Here is a 23,741-nt window from a genome sequence, read left to right on the forward strand (position 1 = left end):
ATATTATCACTAATACATCCCGAATAGTGTCATACATATAACATCACTAGTACAACTAAAACCCTAGCACAAGACGGGTATCGGCGCGGGCGGTGGACACCCACAGAGAAGGAACCATCACGGGATCATAGCTCCAGTGAGATCCCTGTAGAACCTGCCAGGTATTGGAGAACCTGTGCTCCAACGCAAACAAGTAGCGACGGACGTGCGCGTCCTCCTCACTGACACGGTGACGCACCACCTCCGCGGAGTCCTCGAGCCTCTGGACCGTCACTGGCCCGCACGACCGCCACCAAAGAAGGTTCGGGTCAACGACAGGTTGGCTCCTCACCAACCTGCGCCCCCCGGTAGGTAGCGCCTCCCAGTACCACCCCGGCGGAGCCCAGTCCCGGACATGGCCCATCTGGTCAAGCAGGTGTCGTCCTCCGCCTACTCGACGACGAGGATGCGGGATAGGCATCGTCCACGTCGATGCGGGAAAATTGCTTTAACTAAAAAAATAGCAACAAGTTCTTACTAACTAGTTCTATTAATTCAACTAGTTCTTACTAAAATTAAAATTACTATAAATAAAAATATTCTAGTACCTAATTAGTACCTAGTTCTTACTAACTAATTAGTACCTAGTTCTTACTAACTAATTAGTACCTAGGAACTACTGCCCCAATTACCATCTAATTTGATGGAGGTAGAAACCCTAGGCAGAGGTAGGGGAGAGGGAGGAGCAGGCGTGCTCACCTCTGGTGCCTGCGACAAGGGAGGGGCAGGTGGCGTCGAGGTCATGGTCGGGGCTCCGGGGCGGCGTTGAGGTCGGGGCGGGGGCGGCGTCCGGGGCGGCGTTGAGGTCGGGGCGGGGGCGGCGTTGAATCTAGGGTCGGGGGCGGCATAGAGGGTGTGCGGAGAGCGCGCGGCGGCCGAGGGGCGACGGCGGCGGCGAGAGTGGAGTTGGATTTGGGGGATGAAGTGGCCGTGGGGAAGGACGAACCCCGTGGTTAAGTCAGAAGTACCAGTACCGCGTTCCAGAAAGGGCGCTACTGCTACGTTAGCTACAGCGCGTTCTGGAATACACGCTACTGGTACACCACTCTCTTTTTCCCCTTTTCATTTAGTTTTCTTCACATTTTTTTCCTTTCACCTTATTCTATTTCTTTCATTTTCAATTATCTTTCTATTTGCTTTCCATTTAATTTTATATCCTCTATCAGTAGCGAGTTTAGACTAAAACGCGCTGCTACAAAGAAAGTAGCGGCAGCGCGGTTCGTTATAGGTCGCTACTACTATGTGTAGCCTATCGGCTAAGCCGTGGGAATTTTAGTAGTAACGTGTTTAGAAGAAGACGCGCTACTGCTAGGACTTTATCTGCAGCGCGGTACGCGCAGACGCGCTACTGCTACTTAGCACCAGCATGCTTTTTTGACCCTTGCTACTGCTAAAGTTCTGTGTATAAGGTTTTCCCTAGTAGTGAAGTCCTGATGTGTTCACATGTAATCCAGTCGTCACACTGCTCCGGGTGTTTGGAGCGCAGACTATTCTTGTCTTCATCAACATACGGGGTCACCAAGGTAGAGTTATGCAGAACTGTGTAGTGTGCTTGAGACCAAGAATGCCCGTCCCTGCATATTATTGAGTCCGCTCCTAGCCTGCCTTTTCCAGTCAGTCTCCCGTCATACCGTGATTTAGGGAGACCTATCTTCTTAAGGCCAGGAATGAAGTCAACACAAAACCCAATGACATCCTCTGTTTGATGGCCCATGGAGATGCTTCCTTCTGGCCTAGCACGGTTACGGACATATTTTTTTAGGACTCCCATGAACCTCTCAAAGGGGAACATATTGTGTAGAAATACGGGGCCCAGAATGACAATCTCGTCGACTAGATGAACTAGGACGTGCGTCGTGATATTGAAGAAGGATGGTGGGAACACTAGCTCGCAACTGACAAGACATTGCACCACATCACTCCTTAGCCTTGGTATGATTTCTGGATCGATCACCTTTTGAGAGATTGCATTGAGGAATGCACATAGCTTCACAATGGCTAATCGGACGTTTTTCGGTAGAAGCCCCCTCAATGCAACCGGAAGCAGTTGCGTCATAATCACGTGGCAGTCATGAGACTTTAGGTTCTGGAACTTTTTCTCTGGAATATTTATTATTCCCTTTATATTCGACGAAAGCCAGTCGGGACCTTCATACTGAGCCGGCATTCAAAAAAGATTTTTTTTCTCTTCTTTGGTAAGAGCGTAGCTGGCAGGACCTTCATACTGCTTTGGAGGCATGCCGTCTTTTTCGTGCAAACGTTGCAGGTCCTCCTGTGCCTCAGGTGTATCTTTGGTCTTTCCATACACTCCCAAGAAGCCTAACAGGTTCACACAAAGGTTCTTCGTCACGTGCATCACGTCGATTGAAGAGTGTACCTCTAGGTCTTTCCAGTAGGGTAGGTCCTAAAATATAGATTTCTTCTTCCGCATGGGTGCGTGTCCCTCAGCGTCATTCGGAACAGCTAGTCCGCCGGGACCCTTTCCAAAGATTACATGTAAATCAGAGACCATAGCAAGTACGTGATCACCGGTACTCATGGCGGGCTTCTTCTGGTGATCTGCCTCGCCTTTGAAATGCTTGCTTTTCTTTCGACATTGATGGTTGGTCGGGAGAAATCGACGATGGCCCAGGTACACATTCTTCCTGCATCTGTCCAGGTATATACTTTCGGTGTCAGTTAAACTGTGCGTGCATGCATGATATCCCTTGTTTGTTTGTCCTGAAAGGTTACTGAGAGCGGACCAATCGTTGATGGTTACAAACAGCAACGCATGCAGGTTAAATTCGTCCTGTTTGTGCTCATCCCACGCACGTACACAGTTTCCATTCCACAGCTGTAAAAGTTCTTCAACTAATGGCCTTAGATACACATCAATGTCATTGCCGGGTTGCTTAGGGCCTTGGATGAGAATTGGCATCATAATGAACTTCCCTTCATGCACATCCAAGAAGGAAGGTTATACATACATAGAGTCATGGGCCAGGTGCTGTGATTGCTGCTCTGCTCCCTGAAAGGATTAATGCCATCCGCGCTTAAAGCAAACCATACATTCCTTGGGTCACCTGCAAACTCAGCCCAATACTTTCTCTCGATTCTTCTCCACTGCAACCTGCCAGCGGGTGCTCTCAACTTCCCGTCTTTCTTACGGTCCTCACTGTGCCATCACATCAACTTGGCATGCTCTTTGTTTCTGAACAGTCGTTTCAACCGTGGTATTATAGGAGCATACCACATCACCTTCGCAGGAAACCTCTTCCTACGGGGCTCGCCGTCAACATCACCAGGGTCATCTCGTCTGATCTTATACCGCAATGCACCGCATACCGGGCATGCGTTCAAATCCTTGTACGCACCGCGGTAGAGGATGCAGTCATTAGGGCATGCATGTATATTCTCCACCTCCAATCCTAGAGGGCATACGACCTTCTTTGCTGCGTACGTACTGTCGGGCAATTCGTTATCCTTTGGAAGCTTCTTCTTCAATATTTTCAGTAGCTTCTCAAATCCTTTGTCAGGCACAGCATTCTCTGCCTTCCACTGCGGCAATTCCAGTATGGTACCGAGCTTTGTGTTGCCATCTTCGCAATTGGGGTACAACCCTTTTTTGTGATCCTTTAACATGTGATCGAACTTCAGCTTCTCCTTTTCACTTTTGCACTTTTCCCTTGCATCAACAATGACCCGGCGGAGATCATCATCGGGCACATTGTCTGGTTCCTCTTGATATTCAGCAGCTTCCACCGTTGCAGCATCACCGTATTCAGGGGGCACATAGCTGTCATCGTCCTCTTCTTCTTTGTTGTCTTCCATCATAACCCCTATATCTCCGTGCTTGGTCCAAACATTATAGTGTGGCATGAAACCCTTATAAAGCAGGTGGGTGTGAAGGGTTTTTGAGTCAGAGTAAGACCTCGTATTCCCACAGCTACGGCATGGACAACACATAGAACCATTCTGCTTGTTTGCCTCAGCCACTTCGAGAAAATTATGCACGCCCTTAATGTACTCGGAGGTGTGTCTGTCACCGTACATCCATTGCCGGTTCATCTGCGTGCATTATATATAATTACGTGTATCAAAAGAAAGAAAATTAGACAAGTATCTATGTAAAGTAAGAATTTTTTCCAAAAAGAAGATAAGAACAAGAGGCTCACCACGGTGGTCCCGGCGACGAGATCGGCGCGGGTGATCGACGCCGGTGAAGACGGGGACGGGGTGTGACGGACCGCTAATATAAACCTAAACAAATCCCGGGAAAAATGGAGCTCGGCGGTCGAGCTTCGAGAGAAGAAAGCTTAACTAGTGTGGCTCGGGCATTTCATCGAACACCTCATGTGCATAGGAGGTGAGCTAGAGCACCCAATGCCCTCCCCCTCGCCGGCCAGCAAAAAACAGAGCACTGTGGAGTGCTCTACTCGCCGGCGATGGGGTATATATATAGGCAACTCATTTGTCCCGGTTCGTGGATGGAACCGGGACTAAAGGCCTTCCTTCTGTCCCGGTTCCTGCCACGAACCGGGACCGATGGTTGTGGGCCAGGAGCGAGGCCCATTGGTCCCGGTTCGTGCCAAGAACAGGGACAAATGGGCCCAGACGAACCGGTACCAATGCCCACGAGGCCCCGGCCGCCCCCCTGGGCTCTCGAACCGGGACAAATGCCTCCATTGGTCCCGGTTCGTGGCAGAACAGGGACTAATGGGCTGGCCAGACCCGAACGAAAGCCCCTTTTTCTACTAGTGAATATATGGGAATTGTTATGCTTACTGTATGCTTGAACTTTCTAGTGGCATGCATCTATAGGGTGGATGGCCCAGAAGTACAGAGCTGCATTGAAATAGCCCGGAAATGTGTGACTTTTAACAAAGATGAGAGGCCAAGAATTGGTGAGATCATGCAAAAGCTGGGCGAGATAGAATGGCTGTAATTCAAAGAGCCAACACCTTTGTTATTCATGGTAAATATGTGATCCTGTTCATGTATGGATTTATGTGGTGTATACTCGTTTCTTTTGGTTCATATGTGGGCAGCCCACACTATCATATTCTATAAACTAGTAAAATACATGTGCCATGCAACAAAGAATAGACACACTCGCCCAAATATAACACGAAGGTCTATCTTTTTCTATCCAAACAACTATGCTCCACCTCTTCTACCATGCTACAGTGGCATGTGCAAGGCCGACATATGACAACATATTTGTGCCTCATATTCGGCACTTCGACGATGTTGGACATTTCTGTAAATGGTTTTCACATTTCCAAACTTTATGAAGAGTTGGGGAGACGGAAGCTTCTCAAATACCTTAAAACATTGTACTTTTCGCAAACTGATTAGGATGTCACATTGTAGAAGTGCATGCTGTAGCCAATGCAACGAAAATACCGATCTGATGAAAGAGACTAGGCAATACATTTATACGTCAACAATCCCCCTTACATGTGGCTCCCTCAGGCCTAAATGTGGACCGATAGTGGACTGCAATTTAATTGCGACAGCCCGGTCTTGAACTCAAGACCTGCAATTTAATTGTGCCAGCCGCATCTTGAACTCAAAACCTCTTGGCTCCGATACCATGTAGAAGTGCATGCTATAGCCAATGCAACCAAAAGACCGATCTGGTGGGAGAAATTAGGCAATAATTTATACGTCAACACACATAAATTGCTTATACTGTCAATGCAATGTGTTGCTTGGCGGCGAAGCAGGTTGGTTGATCAACTATCTGCCAAAATAGTAGAAAGCCCCCGGGCCATCACTAGTTATGCGATTATGCCACGCCTGAGAGGTTTATAGCATGCATCAATGTTGCTTTTGCTGTGGTTGTAGACAAATCTAAACTGAAAACTGTCATCACCGTCCACATCAACATGATAGCATCTAGAGGTTATGCATATTTGACTTGTGGATTTTGTGGGGTTTCCTAAGGTTTGCGTGACACAGTGAAACAAATCGAATCACTAACATTCATGCCAACTCAGAGTGTAAATCGACCAAAGCCTTGCCGTGAGAACTAATGGAAATCCATGAACACACAAAATTACAGCATGCAAATAGCAAACACACAAGAAACTCACCAGCTGGGGGCATCAGAAGAATGCAGAGCTGCAACACGGAATCGGGTGTGAAACTGTGAATGCAATCCTGTTCCGACGGCAATATTGAGTGTTAATAGTGGAAGATAAGCTAACTGATGGCTTCTAACTGAGCTAACTAACAGTAAATGGATACATCCCCAATTGTATCTGTTACTAAAAAAAAGAACACTGGAGATGAACTAAAGATACAGATTCAAGTACACGACATAGCAGGAAATGAGCACCTGTACATTGACTCCTTTGGTTCACCTGTAAATTGTACTCTGGATTCATCAGAACTGAAGATTCGCTAATGCCTGAGATTGTTCCCATGCTGCTCAATCTCATGATTTTTAAAATATGCATCCAAATCTTTGAATGCCTCCTCTTTCAACGACACGGGGAGTCCTGTTTCGCAAGGCCAGCACAGTTGGGCCGATCAGTGGCACCACCACAGTCCATTATGCTGATTCTATCCCACAATCGAGAGATCTGGCTTGAGCGTGCTCCGGCAGTAGACAAATTTCAGGTGAAAAGTATCATATATAGATGGGAAAACTACAACAACCAACACCTTTAGAGTTCCACCTAGACACTTTCAGATATCATGTAAAATTGAATGTGCATTCTCCTTCATATTTGCACCTAGCCACCTTCTGTTTGCTGAACATGTATCTGAATGCCTGTCATATTTGCGCAGAGAGGAAAAACTTAAACCATATATTTGTATTAAAAGAAGCGCCGAGAAAACACAACAATGTACTAACGTGGCAACGAAAAGATAACATGAGTGCTCAAAATCATTGCTAATATAATCCACTACATCTCTTCTAAACATCTCAGCAACACTATGCATATGACAGCAATTCACTACACATTTCAGGGTAACAAAATTCAGTCTACTTATATCAGCAAGCATAATTCCAACCGAGAAACTGATACAATCATGATGCCTGAAATCATGGCTTATTACAGTACCAACCTAACTAGCCTGTAATACAAATCCTAGCAACAGTTCATAAAAGAGGGAAGCAAATTATCCATTATTATAAGCTCAATAGCCTCATCTAACGTGGTAGGCTAGCAGGTGACAAGAACTCTGCCTCCAAGCTATAGCGTCATTGGCTACCTCCTGGCCGTACGGACGATTGCCGAGAAGATCTACTCCTTCGAGTCAACGGCCTTGGTTGCATCTGTTCTCCATTTCTCGGATCAGGCTGAGATGAGTTCATCCGTTTTGTCCGTATAGTCTGCAGTTCCGTCTCCACCTGTTTCATGGTTGGTCTTTCTTCGCCGTGTAGCCTCAAGCACTGCTCTGCCAAAGAAGCGACACTGTTGATCTCTTCCTCAGTTGCCTCAAGAGAATTAACAATACCTGTCATTCTCCCCTCACTGAACTCCTGCAGAAAATAGTTTGACAAGCTCTTGACTGTGCCTGATTCACTTGTGAAAACAGGTTTCATTCTCAGAAGCAACTCCACTTGTGAAAATGTCGCTCTTCCCGTTCAGCTGCCTGGTATGGAAATACTCCGGATCTAAGTACCCAAATGTACCTTACACATTCGTAACAATCTGTGTTTGATCGATCGGAACCAATCTGGACGCGCAAAAATAGAGGGGCAAGACTTGAGCTAAGCCTGTTGCTGAATCAAGGAACACGGTGCAGCATGGTCATGGATGCTCAATTCACTACAGACCTTGAGATAATCCACGACATGTCTCATAAACATGTCGTCAACACAATGAACATCACATCCCAAGGTAATAACAAACAGTTTCCATAAACAAGCACAATTCCAATCGAAAAACTCGTACAATCATGACACCCTTTAATTACGCGGAAATAAATTGACTTACAATACCAGCCTATGCACATTGTTTCCCATGGATACAAGCGCAGGGCAAGGATTACAAAAGTGAAAACATAATAATCCATTATTGCATCAGCTTACAAAAGTGAAACAAAAGCATCCATTATCATGAGCTCAACGTACGCATCTAGCGTGGAAGGCTAGCAGATGCCATGAACTCTACCTGCAAGCTATAACAGCCTCCTGACTGCACGTTGGCTCTCTCGCCCAATCCCGCCGCAGAAGATTGGCAAGCAGCTCTAGTCCTTTGAGTTAATGACCTTGGTTGCATCTGTCCTTCATTCCACGGATCTCCCTGAGATGAGTTCATCTGTTTTGCCCATAGAATTTGCAGTTCCGTCTCCACCTGTTTCATGGTGGGTCTTTCTTCGCCGTGTAGCCTCAAGCATCGCTCTGCAAGAGAGGCCACACAGTTGATCTCTTCCTCAGTTGCCTCCTCCAGGACCTGGGAACTAACAATACCCATGATTCTCCCCTCACTGAACTCCTGGAGAAAATAGCTTGACAAGCCCTTGATGGTGCCTGATTCACATGTAAAAACGGGCTTCTTTCTGAGAAGCAACTCCACTAGTACCACACCAAAACTGTACACGTCGCTCTTCCCGGTCAGCTGCCTGGTATGGAAATACTCTGGATCTAAGTACCCAAATGTACCTTGTACGTTCGTAACGATGTGAGTTTGATCAATTGGAACCAATCTAGAAGCACCAAAGTCCGAAAATTTAGCTTTGTAGTCTCCATCCAAGAGTATATTTGAGGACTTCACGTCGCGATGGAAGATTGATATTGAAGCTGCGGAGTGGAGATAAGATAGAGCTCCTGCTGTTTCTAGGGCAATCCTTAAGTAATCACCCCAAGACAAAGCAAAACCACCATTTGAATCAGCATGAAGAACTTGAGACAGTGAACCACTGGATACATAGTCATACACCAGCAGTGGAACCTCCGTTTCAAGACAACACCCGAAGAGCTTCACAATATTTCTGTGATTTATCTGAGAGAGGACTGCTACCTCATTGATGAATTGACTGATCTCAGACTCCTCAATGACCTTAGACTTTTTTATTGCAACAACACGCTGATCAGATAATATGCCTTTATAAACCATGCCATGGCCCCCACGCCCGATGATACGTGTAGGATCAAAGTCATTTGTTGCCTTCTCTAGCTCTTCTAACGAGAAAATCTTTGTATTCTCATTTGCAGTTTCATCAGATGATATCAATGTTTCTAGGAGAAGACCTTGGTTCTTTCGGAAATAGTTCTTCTGTAGTTGCTTTTGAACATTTATTTTCCATCTACGAGTGACAAGCACCACACTGAAGCTCAGAAGTAGAACACTGAAACCACAGGACAACCCAATAATCATACCTGCACGCATAGTTTTATTTAAGTTTCCATTATCTCGTCTATAAAAAATGTAATAATAATATAGTCTTACCTAAGAGGAGAGTATGTTCTTTTGTCTTGGTACATGAGCCATAAAAGCATTTGCAACCACTTCGGATGTAGGGATTTCCTAGAAAGCCATCTGAGCATTTGCAGCGATAACCAGCATAGACTCTACCAACAACAGCAACCCCTTTGACACTTACTTCCACACACTTGCTGTTGATACTCACGCAAGCATATCCAGATATATTCTGTTGGGCCTCTGCACAACTTCGATTAGCAGCAACCCATTGCACAGAGGAGAATGACCCAGGAATAGTAAAAACTAAATTTTCAGATATGATGTACTCCCTCCGTTTTTATTTAGTCTGTATATTAGGTTTGACCGAAGTCAAACTTTGCAAAGTTTGACCAAGTTTATAGAAAAATATATAAAGATTTACCATAACAAATCTATATGATATGAAAGTATATTCAATAATGAATCTAGTGGTATTGATTTTTTATTGTATATGTTAATATTTTTGTTTATAAACTTAGTCAAAGTTTACAAAGCTTGACTTTGACCAAAGCTAATGTGCGGACTAAATAAAAATAGAGGGAGTATCTCCCTGGCTGGTCAGGACTGATGACGTTAATTGTCCCTTCGTCAATATTTATGTCGACGACCTGCTCTGTCCGCAACATGAGGGCAGCTGATGACGTCGTATTTGTGCAGTTGAGATTGAACTGTTTACATGCAAAGCAACCCTCTTCCAAGCCGAATGGGAATGGCACACTAGTGTTGCCACACCGACGGGTGCAATCAGCCCTGCTCGGAATTGGATTATACCCTAGTTTGATAAGCGAAAAGTTAGAATGTATCAATGTCCAAAATATACCTAGCAGCAACTGTACATTTGGTCACCTGCTTAGGTAAAAAGGTTACCTTCTTCATCTTTCAAGCAGCCATGCGGAATGTAGGGGTTGCCTAAATAGCCAGCGCTGCAGATGCAGCTGTAGCCATGGTTTCCGGCAATGCACTCCGCATCTTCGATGCCACAGGAAGTTGTACTGTCACTGCACTCAAAATGCTCACTGATACAGGCATAGTTTGCCATGTTTTGCTTGGCAGCAGCGCAGGTGGATTGGTCAACTATCTGCCACGATAGCAGAAAGCTACTCGGCCGATTCTATCCCACAGTGGAGAGATCTGGTTAGAGCGTGCATCAATGTTGCTTTTGCGGTCGTTGTGGACAAATTGGAACTTAAAACTGGCGCCGTCCTTCACATTAACACGACGCATCCAGAGGTATTTTTACAGTGTTGGATAGCCACCATCTCTGTAGTTCTTGGATCCAGGCACAAAGTGCTGCATTTCCATGTGGCGGCATCGTCTTCGACATAGTATACCTCCCGGCCACAGCCGGTGATGTCTAGAACACCGGACGCAAGAGAGAAGGACCTCCCAGGTGGTTTCAAAGAAAAGTTCTACACACTGGCACGAGATTGCATGGGGATTGTATACGAGAAAGAGGCCCCGATAGAATCTGACCTAAACTCGATCACCTCGGTGATGCCGTCGCACCTCGGTGATGCCGTCGCGCAAGAAGAGCCTGGAAGGCTGAGTGGCGTCATTACCGAAAAAGACTTTCGTCCCGCTTTATACATAAAAGCACCAATCAACAGGCACTCAGTACGAACACACGCCACGTCACCACAACACACGCACACACCCAGGATAGGATACGTAGGCGCTGAGCACAGCAACACCACCCCTAGCACTACCGTCCCGAAGAGATGAAGCTACATATGACGAACCATGCGCTTCAAGGCGGCATCTTCAGGAAGGATACGACACCGAGGCGCCGCCACCGCCCGAGCCAAGGATCAGAGTTTCCCCCGGAGCCGCATGACGGGCAATGAGAGCCGCGACGACGCCTTCAAAAAGGGAACGATCTTCGCCGACGCCGGTCCGTCTGAAGATAGAGCAGGTTTTCACCTCGGCCAATATTAACCGCCACCGAACGCCACACCCCGGCAACCACGTCGCCCACACGACCATGGTGACCGGGTAGCACCAAGGCACAGGCTCTGCCCAAGAGCACCACGCTACCACCACCAGGGCCGCCGCCACAGCATCCAAGACCTCGACACCACCTCACCCGAGACCCGCCGTACCCCAACGAAAGAGACGAGCGGAAAGGTCCCACCTTTCGTGCCGCTGGGCGACCCCCAGCGTCGAGACCCAATAGGTCGGCCAAAACTAGCATCCACCGACCCGTCCTGCTGCCCCGAGCGCGAGACAAGCTCAGTCCTGCAGCATCGAGAAGGGGACAAGGTCAGTCCTGCTGCACCGTGCGCGAGACGAGCTTGGTCCTGCTGCATCGTGCGCGAGACGAGCTCGGTCTGCGGCACCGGGCGCGAGACGAGTGGTGGACCACACTTGGGAGAGGACCAGCCCATTGATGGGAGTAGCGCCCGGGCGACGAGGAGGTGGGGTGAAGGTCGAGACGGCCCGAATGTAGACAAGACGACGCCAGAGAAGCCGGCCGCTGCCGCGGGCAAATCCATCGAGCCTCCGAGAAGCCGTCACGACACCAGTAGGCCACCACCGAGACCTACCCATGCCGTCGCCCACGGCCGGAGTAGCGGCCACGCCCGGCCGCTGCCCTACCCGCGTCGCCCGGCGAGCTCCAAGCGCCGGAGCCGCCGGGCACACACCACCGGAGCCAGGCGCCGCCGGCCAGCCCCCAAAGCCAGATACGGCCGGATCCGGCAAGAAACCGGCCGCGCACCACCTTCCGAGACGGGAGCACCGCAGCCGCCCCGCTGTGCGCAGAACGAAGGTCGCCGGAGCGCCCCCACTAGCAGGCAACCCCGCCGACCCGCGAGACCACCGCCGCGCCGCTGGATCCCGCAGACGTCCAGCGCCGCCACTCGAAGGGGCCGCGCCACGCCGGCGCCCATAAGCAGACGAGGAAGAAGGGCCCCGCCGCCGCCGCACCCCCTGGGATTTGCCTGACGGAGCTCGCTGGCGACGGCAGGGGGAGGGAAGGGAGGCGGGGACGAAGGCCGCGACCGCAGGGGTCCCTCCGGGCGCGGGCGGGCGCGCCGCAGGAGGGGAGGGGAGGAGAAGGGGGGAGGGGGGAGCGGGGCGGGCCGGGAGGCGCGCGCCCGGCGGCCGGCGGCAGCGGCGGGGAGGCTAGGTCGCCGACGGCGGTGGGGGTGGGAACCCTGGCGAAGTGGGGGAGCGGGGCGGGCTTCCCTTATGTTGCTCTTCGCACTCCTCGTTTGGTATCCTTCAGGAAACTGCCAGAGGTTGAAGTCGTGCAGGCGGGAGCACCTGGATCCGACGCCTAAAGGATAGCGGATGCTCACATTGCCGCAGCTCGTTGGGCAGCCATCGAGCATGGCACCAACTCGAGATGGTTGTGCTTGTGCCCAGTTCCCTTCACGGCTCTGCTGGCCTGCTAGAACTCTGGGTGCCGGAGCTGTTGGCTTTCCTAGTGACCCAAGCACCAACAGAGAGAACATCATCGGCAAGATGCCCATGATCAATCTACAGTTCTACACTACACCTTGAACTAGAGAAATCCAGGTTATGCACCAGTAGCTTCTGTTCTAGGTACTACTTTCATGCCTGCCTTCTTAACTACTCCCTTCGTCCCATAATGTAAGACGTTTTTTTGACACTATCAATGATCACAAATTTGCAGTTGACCCAAGGATGACTGGAACAAGATTCGTGTGGATATGGATGTGCACGTGGTGTGCTTTGATGGCATGTGAAAGCAGATATGATCATAACCATCTGCATATGCCCACGTGGATGTGGCAGCGGTGTGCTCAATGCAATGTGAATAAGATGACCATGACCTCGTACTCCGTGCGGCAGGAAGAGGAAGACCTCAGCAAGTTAGTCCAGGGCCATTCTATGCCCATTCCTAACAAAACCACGTTACACATTTCCCTTGTGTATTTTGCGGGTTCCCAAAGGATTGCTCTACAGAAAGAGAGGAAAACCAAATTCATGCCAAAATTTTTTTTTTGACAAAGGGTGGACTTTATTTGCTTAAAATGAAGCATCAAGACAAACAAACATAATGAGCATACACTCAGCCTCTGCATAGATAGGATGCACACAGCCAACATCAACGCACACACAAAACCAACACCGGCAAAATAGCAAAGTCGTATAAGACCAAAGCTATGCGTAGGCGAGGCAAAAAGAAAAAACTCCAAAGCGATCATATCTGCGATCGGCAAACTATAACAATGACCATATTCGCACCACCATCTCATGACACCACATGTATGACGAGGTTCTTCGGGAAGGGGGCGACACTCCAGCGCCGTCATCACCGGATCCAACCAAACATCGGCCTGAGCATATCCGAGCAATGCTTTCAACAAGGTAACGACGTGCAAAAACATTGCCATTGCCAGGTATGACCAATTCGGGACTGACCTAGGCTTTCGCCCCGGAGTTCGAGACCGGGTGCTAGAGTAGCATCACCACCGAAGTCATGTGTTGTCACCACAATCTTTCTGCGATCCCAGCAGCTACATACGAAGTAATCGCCACCACTGCACAACCACCCCTTTGTGTCAAGCCCTTGTCCATAATTTATATTTCATCGCTGAAGTCAACCACCGAATCTAGAGAGATGAGTCATCCCGAAGAACCTTTGTGACCACCGCCGCCGTGGATCCGTAGGAAGTTTTTTTTGCGCAAGGATCCGTAGGAAGTTGCTGCAGTAGAGTCTGCAGCCACTGCCATACGGCTAATCGGACCTGTATCACCATCACCAAGTCGTGAACCTAGTGTCGCCGGCCAGTCACCACGCACATGAAAGGCGCTGCACTTTGGCGGCCCGGTCAACTTCTACAGAGCCACGACGAGTGAGTCAGCAGCCCAACCACCGCCTCGGCAAGCCTTGCACACCACACCATGGACGGCCACGTATCGAGCCAGGCATGAAGAAGCCGTGCACAGCGCCAGATCTGCACCGCACCACTTCATCGTGCGCCGCAGCAGCAGCACTATGCATCCGAGCCGTCCACAGTGCCCACGGCACAAAGCACCTCTCCGCCAACCCCACACCTTGATAAGGTAACAGTACGCGATCGATCTATTGCTCTCTGAAGTAGTAGCTATTACAGATCGGGTACAAGGGAGCGGTGCTCGAATGGGGGAAGAACACGAAAAACTAGGGTTTGTGGGTGTATTAGGTAGCCGCCGTCGATTCCTTTCGTGATCCACTGGATGCAGGACGCAGCCTCTCTCGCTTCCTCAAGTAGCTGCGTAGGTGGGCTTCAGTTAGCCCACGCCCGGCTGAAGACGCGTGGGTTGGGCTTCCTGGGCCGGGCCGACCGCGGAGTGGGGACGACGCGGTCGCTGTTGTTGCTGGCCTGTGGCTCTGATGAGGCAGGGGCGTTGACATCCCCCTCTCCTTGAGTCGAGGCTTGTCCCCAAGCCTCCGCGAGCGGGAAACGCTCCTTGAGACTGGCCTGGTCCTCCCAAGTGTCACCCAGCACGTCTGAATTGGACCATTTGACGCGGACCTGTTCGCGCATCTTGCCCTTCGATAGCCTCCATCATGACTGAAGAATTGCCACAGGAACTGCAAGTTCATCAGAACAATGAGGAAGTTGAGGTTCGACTGTCATACCCGAGTTCAGCACGCGACGCAACAGAGAAACGTGGAACACAAGATGAATCGTTGCTTGTGGTGGGAGCTGGAGCTTGTATGCAACTTCATTGATCTTGGCTATGATAGGGAAATGGGCCATAATACTTGTACGCCAACTTGTGATTTGCTCGTGGTGCGACTGAGGTTTGGATGTAAGGTTGCAGCTTCAGGTATACTTGATCACCCACTTCAAACGATCGAAACGAGCGCTTCTTATCTGCTTGAGTCTTCATCAGTTGCCTCGCCCTGTTCAGGTGCTGCTGCAAAAGTTCTTGGACGGTATCTCTTTCTTCTATCCACGACTTGAGTGCTGGAACAGAACAGGTGTTCTCGGCCGTGATCCCCCAGTGACGCGGTTCGTACCCAAACATGGCCTTGAAAGGTGTCATTCCTATAGCTGACTGATGGGAGTTGTTGTACCAGAACTGAGCGAGTGGAATCCAGAAGCTCCATCGCCTTGGGCATGCTTGCGTGAAACATCGCAGGAACGTTTCCACGCACTAATTAACCCGTTCGGTCTGGCCATTGGTTTGAGGGTGGTTGGCTGTGCCGAGCCTGAGCTGTGTGCCTGCCGCCTTGAACAACTCTTGCCAAAAATGGCTAGTGAAAACTGGGTCACGATCAGACACAATTGCTCCTGGGAGGCCGTGGATTTTGTAAACCTGTTGGATGAAGAGCTGTGCCACAGATGCTGCTGTGTAAGGGTGAGCTAATGGCAGAAAGTAGCTGAATTTGGTCCTCTTATCAACGATCACCAACAAGCAATTGAACCGGCTTGATTGTGGTAGGCCGTCTACGAAATCCATGGATATCATTTCCCACGGTTTGGTTGGGATCGACAAGGGCAGTAGGAGTCCGGGTGAAGCTGCTCTATCTGGTTTGGATCGCTGATAGACTAGATAGCACTGCACGTAATGCTTAATCTGTACCTTCATCTTGGGCCAAGCAAAAAGGCGTCTGATGCGTCTGGAAGTCACTGGAAATCCTGAGTGGCCTCCGACTTGGCTATCATGAAAGACTTGGATGATGCGCTGTTGTATGTGATGGAAGTTGAGAATTCCCTATTGTAGTTCAAACCTGCCCTTGGGGTCGTCACGCACTGCTAGTTGTTCCAGAAGCTTCTGAGCGTGGGGATTGTTGTTGTAGCTGCCGAGAACATCGTCCAACCAACTGGGTTGACACGACGTTACCAGGGCGAGTTCCTTTGTTTGGTTGGCTCGCGATAATGCGTCCGCGCCATTATTTTCAGCCCCTTTCTTGTACTTGATGCGATATCGGAGCCCCAATAGCTTGGTGAAATCTTTCTGCTGCCAAGGGGTATTCAGTCTCTGCTCTTCCAGATGAGTGAGGCTCTTTTGATCCGTATAGATGACAAACTCTGTGTGCTGCAGATACGGTCGCCATTGGTCCACTGCCACTATGATAGCCAGGTATTCTTTCTCATAGGTTGACAACCCTTGATATCTCGGGCTGAGAGCTTTACTCATGAACGCGATGGGGTGCCCTTGTTGTTGCAGAATTGCCCCTATGCCTCGGTCACACGCATCTGTCTCTACCATGAACGGCTGCTCAAAATTGGGTAAAGCCAACACCGGAGCTGTGATGCTGCTTCAAAACCTGAAAAGCAGTTTCTGTGATGGAAGTCCAGAGAAATGGCACTCCTTTCTTTAGCAAGTTGAACAGTGGTCTTGCAATCACGCCGAAATTGCGGACGAAGCGGCGATAATAGCCCGCGAGACCCAAGAAACTGCGGACGCCCTTGACATCTTGCGGTGAGGACTAGTTGACCACTGCTGCTATCTTGGTTGGGTCTGTGGCTACCCCTTGAGCGCTGATTACATGGCCCAGGTACGAGACTTTGCTTTGCCCAAAAGCACACTTGCTGAGCTTCACTTTCCACTGGTCCTTGCGAAGCAGCTCTAGCACTTTCCCTCACGTGACATTTGTGTTCTTCCAGGGTGGCGCTAAAGATCAAAATGTCATCGAAGAAATAGAGTACATAGACGCGCATTACTGGCTTGAGAGTTGTGGTCAACCCTTCGATGAATGTGGGTGGGGCCCCAGCTAGCCCAAAGGATAAAACCTTGAATTCGAAACGGCTCTGATGTGTTGAAAATGCTGTCTTGTGCTCCTCCCGTGGCGCGAGCCTGATCTGATGATAACCTGCCCTCAAATCAAGCTTGGAAAACCACGCTGCCCCATGCAATTCATCCAGAAGTTCTTCGATAACTGGGACTGGGAACATGTCGACAACAGTGATGGCATTCAGTTGCCGGTAATGGATACAGAGGCGCCAAGTTCCGTCTTTTTTCTTGACCAGGATGAGCGGAGAAGAAAAATGACTGTTGCTGCGTTGAATGACACCCGACTTCAACAAGGCTTCGACTTGAGCTTCAATTTCTGTTTTCTGCTCCGGTTTGTAACGGTATTGCCTGACATTGACTGGTCTTGCCCCTGGAATCAGAGGGATGCGATGATCACACGCCCTCCTAGGTGGAAGTCCGACTGGCTCTTTAAAAACATCCGGAAATTGGTCCACAACTTCTTGAATGCAGGCTCGTGTCTGTTCCAATTCTTCTTAGTGTGACGCCTGTTGGGGAACGTAGTAATTTAAAAAAAATCATACGCACACGCAAGATCATGGTGATGCATAGCAACGAGAGGGGAGAGTGTAATCCACGTACCCTCGTAGACCGAAAGTGGAAGCGTTAGCACAACGCGGTTGATGTAGTCGTACGTCTTCACGATCCGACCGATCAAGTACCGAACGTACGACACCTCCGAGTTATGCACACGTTCAGCTCGATGACGTCCCTCGAACTCCGAACCAGCCGAGTGTTGAGGGAGAGTTTTGTCAGCACGACGGCGTGGTGACCATGATGATGTTCTACCGACGCAGGGCTTCGCCTAAGCACCGCTAAAGTATTATCGAGGTGGACTATGGTGGGGGGGGGGGGCACCGCACACGGCTAAAAGATCAATGATCAATTATTGTGTCTATGGGGTACCCCGCTGCCCCCGTATATAAAGGAGCAAGGGGGGAGAGGCGGCCGGCTAGGAGGGGCGCACCAGGAGGAGTCCTACTCCCACCGGGAGTAGGATTCCCCCCTTCCAAGTAGTAGGAGTAGGAGTCAAGGCAAGGGAAGAGAGAAGAGAAGGAAGGAGGGGGCGTAGCCCCTCCCCCTAGTCCAATTCGGACTAGGCCTTGGGGAGGGGGGGGGGCGCAGCCTCTTCTCTCTCTTTCCCATATACTCCCCGAAGAATTCCCGTAACTCTCCGGTTCTCCGAAAAATACCCGAATCACTCGGAACCTTTCCGATGTCCGAATATGGTCATCCAATATATCGATCTTTATGTCTCGACCATTTCGAGACTCCTCGTCATGTCCCCGATCTCATCCGGGGCTCTGAACTACCTTCGGTACATCAATACACATAAACTCATTATATAACCGTCATCAAACTTTAAGCGTGCGGACCCTACGGGTTCGAGAACTATGTAGACATGACCGAGACACGTCTCCGCTCAATAACCAATAGCGGAACCTGGATGCTCATATTGGCTCCTACATATTCTACGAAGATCTTTATCGGTCAAACCGCAAAACAACATACGTTGTTCCCTTTGTCATTGGTATGTTACTTGCCCGAGATTCGATCGTCGGTATCTCAATACCTAGTTCAATCTCGTTACCGGTGTTGGTGTACAAAAAGAGGGGTACACTTTTTGTACCCCTATGACTGTGCACGAGCAGTCTAAGCCACGGGCGCCGCCACACCGAGCCCGGCAACGGGGGTAGAACCAAGGTAAGGCCGAAGCCAAAGAGGAACAGAACGCCGCCAAGACCACAAAGAGCGAAGGGGACAGAGCAAACCCCCCCGGCAAGATCCTTGCCGGGGGACAGCTTTAGCTAGACTGGCAAGACCCTTGCTGTGGCAGCTCGCCCCACACCTACGGAGCGGGTCACCCTTGAGTCCACTACCCCCATGGGGCAAGGATTCGGGAGGCATCCCCGTGGTGGTGTGCAGATCTTTGTGAAGACATTCAAGATCAAATGCACACTTAGAAGATGATGGTCCTTGGCGGGATCCCAGCCAAGGAGAACCACAAGGCCCCCGGCAAGAGCCTTGCCAGGGATGACAGCAGGCGCCACAGCAAGACCCTTGCCGGGGCCACGGCAAGGTCCTTGCCAAGGACACCCGCGGGGCCACCATTGGACCCGCGCCAGTCACGCCTCCACCACCGTTCACATGCAGCTGCCGACCCAACCAGCTGGGCAGGCACCTGCGTGGCGGCATGCAGATCCTCGTGGAGACCCGCCGCTGCGCCACCTCAGCTGCCTACCCGCCTACATGGCGTCGCAGGCACCGCTGGCCAGGGCGAGTGTCGACACGGAAGAGAGCGGCGACGGACGAGACAGGGCTCTCCTCCGCCCCCGATAAAGCAAGGACACCTAAGCAAGGCGCATTAAATGCGCCTTGTCCTGTAATACGAGGGATAACCTCGCAACACTGTACCCTTTCCACCTCCTGTGTGCCACTGTGGCAGCCCCTTTCCCTATAAAAGGAGGCCCCTGGCGACCAGGAGGAGGATTCGGCTTTTTGGAGCTCCTCACGCCCCATAGCTAGCTCAGGAACACCAACATATAATCCACCAAAGCAGGAGTAGGGTTTTATGCATCTTCACGACCCGAACCTGGATAAAGGAAACGCGTACTGCCTGCTCGATCCGCTCTTCTCACGACCCCCCGTGCCCCGCAACCGCAGGAAGGGATTCTCGTGATCCCATAGGTGTCGTTTCCCACCGACATCTTTGGCGCGCCAGGCAGGGGTGGTGCAGTTGTGAGAATCGGCTTTAGCGGTCAATTCGATGCTCCTTTGTCTTCGCGATCATCGAAGAAGAAAAGGGGCCAGGAGATCGACACTCGAGTGGTCGCGGACAAAAGCTAAGTCGTGCTGAACTCTCGCCTATATTCCCTTTTTATTTTGAAGTTATTTCCCCCCGGAGATGTTCGCTTTGTATGAAAAAAAAACCTGCACGCCAGGGGGCTCTACCACGATTGGCAACGCCCTTGCCCTGTTTCGAGTCCGCTCAACAGCTCAAGCGGCTGCGTCGAAAGTGGCAGGGTAGCCTCCTGTAATCGGCAACGTCCTCGATTCTGACTCGAGTCAAGCTCGACAGTTTGAGTGACCGCGTTCGGGACGGGAAGGTGGCTCACCCGGTTTCACGCGTACCCGGCAGGCCATGAGGATCCGTCCCCAAGACGCCGCTTGGGGCTTTCACGCCGGCAAGCCTTCCCAATCGGCGTAGGGCACACATACAAAGGGGAATTGAATGGGGAAATAACATGCATGAAATTAAAGGGTACTTCAGAGTTATATTACATCACATCATTGCTGCGGTTCTAACTAAAGATAAAAAATTTCTTGGTCGAGGGCCCGCCGCGGCGAAGAAGAACGGGACACCTAGTCCCGGCGCTGGCCTTCCACCCTCTTGATTTCGCCGATGCAGCCGGTGATGGGCTTGATGCGCTCCTTGAGCACCGCGGGATCAGCATCCTCCGGCAAGCTCTTCATCGCAGCCGCGAAGTCAAGATCTGGATTCCAGTATGCCACCTTGGTGAGGACCTTGGTCACGACCCTCCGGCAAAGACGCCGGGCCTCCTCGGCCAGCGTGGCCGTCCTGTTGGAGTGGAGATAGGCCAGGGCCCCGAGGACGCCCTCGAAGAACTGGGTCAGCTTGGCGTTAATGGTCCCGCTGCGCTCAGGAGCGTACCTCACATTTGGCAACCCCATGGTGGACAATTGCGAGGTAACCCTGCCGGCGACGACCTCCAGATGGCTGATCCACCTGTTCTCGCCCGCCACATACTCTTGGTGGGAGGCGGCCTCGGCTGCCCGCTGCTACTTCTCCTCCTCCAGGCTTTTGGCCAAGGCCTCCTCCCGAGCTCTGCTCTCCGGCAACAGCTTCTCGAGATCCTCCAGCTTTAGCTTGAGGTCTCTGATGGAGTCTCGCGCCTCGGAGAGCTCACCAGTTCTGCTGATGACCGTTCCCTTCGCCTCCACCAAGGCGCAGTTGAGCGTGTCCGCCTTGCCGGACAGCTGGAGGGCCTGCTCCTTCAGCTCGTCCCGCTCTGCCTCCAGCTCCTTCACCTTGCCGGCGTGGGCCAGGGCTTGGGCATCGAGCGCCTCTCTGTGCCTCTGCTCCAGCTCCTGGGTCCGTCGTGCGACTAGAGCCTCGAGCTCCTTGTCCTTGCCGTGGAGCGTAGCGACAAGCTTCGCCTCGCGCGCGAAGAGGTCCTCCTCCTGGGAGTTCAAGGTGGCCTGATGCTGGTTCCGGATGGCTTCGGCCGCGGCGGCTAAATTCGCTGCCTTCTCCTGGGCCTTCTTGATGTCGGCCATCTTCAAGGCGAGATCCACCTCGCGCTGGGCCAACTTCTCCTGGAAGGCCCTTTGCTCCTCGCGAGACTGGTGGAACCAAGCCTGCGCTTCAGCGACGCGCGCCTTGAAGTCCGCCTCCGTGTTGTCCACCACTGCCGCCATGGACTCAACTTTGTCCAGGCGGCCGCGGTAGAGCGCTTGGAGCTTCCGGAAGTTGGCCCCCATGGCGCGGAAGAGCTGCTCCTCTGGAGAACCGTCGCCGCCGGCGCCCGGCGCGTCAACGATCTCGAACCCAGTGGCGGCAAGCACTTCATCATCAAAAACTTCCCCTTCGGCGGGCGCTCGACTTGGCGCCCCTAGGAGGTGGACAAAGAGATCATCACCCACCTTCAGGTACCTTCCGGGGCCCGAGGCTGAGGAGGAGGAAGGCTGGTCATCCATCACCTCTTCCTCGGCAGGGGCCTTGCCAGTCCCCCCGGCAGGACCGCCGCCGGCGCCCTCGGCGGAGGCCTCATCGGCACCCTCGGCGGCGTCCTTGGCGGCCTCGCCAGCAGCGGCTTCGTCAGCGCTCTTGGCGGCCTCCTCGGCGGCCACCTTGTCGGCCTCAGCCGCGGCCTCTTCAGCAATATCCCTGACAACGGAGTCCACGTCCTCCGTGTCCATTGGGGGAGAGCCTGGGTGGCGATAGGAGCAATGAAGCCAAGAGAAGCACAAGAAAGGCGAATAAAAGACGAGGGCAGGCGACTCACCAGTGCCGGGCCGTGAAGCAGAGGTCCCCTCTCCGTCGGTCTTTGGCGTCGAGGCAGAGCCACCAGTGCCCAAGTTCCCCTCTTCCTCCATGGGTGTGGGCCCCGTGCCTGGTGCCCTTGCCGGGGACGCCCCCCGCGGCGGCGTAGTCGATGGGAGTGGCGTGTTGGGGGTAGCCCTCTGCGGCTCCTCCTACTGCCGCTCCCCTCCTACAAACCCGGCAAGGTCAGCATCGTGGCATCGGGTGCCTACCCCAAGTCAAGTAAGAAGGGGGTGATGAACTTACGCTGGGGGCTACGCCGGGGGCTGCTGTCCGGGCTGCTCAACACCACCAATGGTGTCGTTGAAGCCCCGGCCGGGGGCTGGCCGCTCGCCAAGCTCCTCGCCCTCTTCACCCTGTGGGCCAGCGTCTCTGCGTCCCTGCAAAAGCAAAGTGGATCAGGACAAGCGGCCCCATTCAGGGAAATGGAAATGACAATAAGGAACGGAGCGCTTACTCATCATCCGTCTCCTCCTCCTCCGCCGGCTTCCTTTTCCTCTCCGGGCTGAGGGGCCCGAAGTCATAGGGGAGCGCCACGTCGTCATCCGAGTCGACGCCTGCCGGAGGGGGCGTGGAAGGCGGCGGGGTCTGTGTGCGCCCAGAAGGGGAAGAGGCTTCCACCTTCTTCTTCCCGGCGGTCGTCATCAGCTTCTTCATCGCCAAGGCCCTCGTGTGGCGCCCGGACCCTTCGAGGGTCAATTGAGGCCGCGGGCCCCTGCCAGGCCGGACTGGCTCACCAGAGCAAGCCCGCCACAGGACTCGCCCTCTTCCCCTGGTCGGCGTCGAGCCCGCCACCGCGTCCTCCTCCGACGATGACGATTCGTCGACCACGTCCTCAACGAGCGGGGCCCCGGTGTTGGCGCCGCTGGCACCCGTGGTGGCCGCCGCCCACAGGGAGAATTGCTCCTCCTTCGCGGCCGCGACGCCCTCGTCCTCCACGCCCCCGGCACTGCCGGCCTCCAGGACGAGATGTGCCTCCTTCACCCTGGTGGCGATGTAGTGCACCTCCGCCTGGGTGGTGTCCATGATGAGCCGCCGCTCGGCGTCGGTGTTGACATACGCCTCGGCCAAGGTGTCGAAGAACTGCCGCACGTCTGCGGCCGCCGGCTCCCTCCAGCTCGGGACGGGGCCGTGCTCGTTGTAGTCCGGCATCATGGCAATGATCTCGGACCGGCGAGAATTGTTACACAGTGGGTCGACTCCCGCGGGCAACTTGAAGAGCGGCCTCTTGACGGCCTTGCCAGTCTTTACGGCGACCCTCGCGGCCTTGCCGGTCAGCTCGACCTCGCCATCACTATCCACGTCCAGCTGGAAGAGCCGCTGGCAGAAGTGGGCGTGCCCCATCACCGTGAAGTTGTGATCGAGGCCAGGACGGAGCCGCATGATATCAGCCGGGTTCGTGAAAAGCCAAGCTGGCCTCCCCTTGTTATGCAACGGAGCAATCCGACGGCGGATGAAATCCGCCCCGATCATTTCCAGGGTGAGCCCCGCCCGGGTCAGCCGGAGGATTCTGGTGG

The 23,741-nt window shown here is 52.3% G+C and overlaps 1 non-coding gene and 1 pseudogene across 1 annotated transcript; both read right to left on the reverse strand.

The window, feature by feature from the left end:
- Positions 1-4,490: 4,490 nt before the first annotated feature.
- LOC125549654 lies at positions 4,491-4,622 on the reverse strand. The gene has a single exon (XR_007301429.1). It is a non-coding gene; the product is annotated as a small nucleolar RNA SNORA57 (small nucleolar RNA).
- A 3,495-nt stretch (positions 4,623-8,117) lies between these two features.
- Positions 8,118-12,916, reverse strand: LOC125547366 (annotated as a pseudogene).
- Between the last annotated feature and the right edge of the window lie 10,825 nt (positions 12,917-23,741).

This window comes from Triticum urartu, chromosome 3 (genome assembly GCF_003073215.2).
Source record: "Triticum urartu cultivar G1812 chromosome 3, Tu2.1, whole genome shotgun sequence".
Taxonomy (NCBI): domain Eukaryota; kingdom Viridiplantae; phylum Streptophyta; class Magnoliopsida; order Poales; family Poaceae; genus Triticum; species Triticum urartu.